The sequence below is a fragment of the Penaeus monodon genome, chromosome 27 (genome assembly GCF_015228065.2).
Source record: "Penaeus monodon isolate SGIC_2016 chromosome 27, NSTDA_Pmon_1, whole genome shotgun sequence".
NCBI classification, from domain to species: domain Eukaryota; kingdom Metazoa; phylum Arthropoda; class Malacostraca; order Decapoda; family Penaeidae; genus Penaeus; species Penaeus monodon.
In genome coordinates, this window is record NC_051412.1 from 5,576,395 (window position 1) to 5,576,649 (window position 255).

General features: G+C 35.3%; 1 protein-coding gene across 2 annotated transcripts in view; it reads right to left on the reverse strand.

Moving 5' to 3' along the window:
* The window catches only part of LOC119590550 (zwei Ig domain protein zig-8-like), a gene marked incomplete in the record, with an annotated part of 99,462 nt that overhangs the window by 20,881 nt on the left and 78,326 nt on the right, over positions 1–255 (reverse strand).

Sequence of the window (255 nt, forward strand, 5' to 3'; positions counted from 1 at the left end):
TGTAAAAGAACTACCATGTTAATACACCCCTTAAAAAAAAAAATGTCTAGCAGTATATTTTATGTTGTCATTAAGAAACACCGTCTCCGCCTTTCTTACCTGTTTCCCTAATCTTCCCTGAAATAAACTTCTCTCTCATTCTTTCCCCGTCTTTGCCAACCTTTCCCAAGAAAAAAACACCTTTTTTCTATACTTCTTTATCTTTCCCAAACTTTCTAGATGTCCCCCCAAATCCTCCAAAGAGATAAATATGAT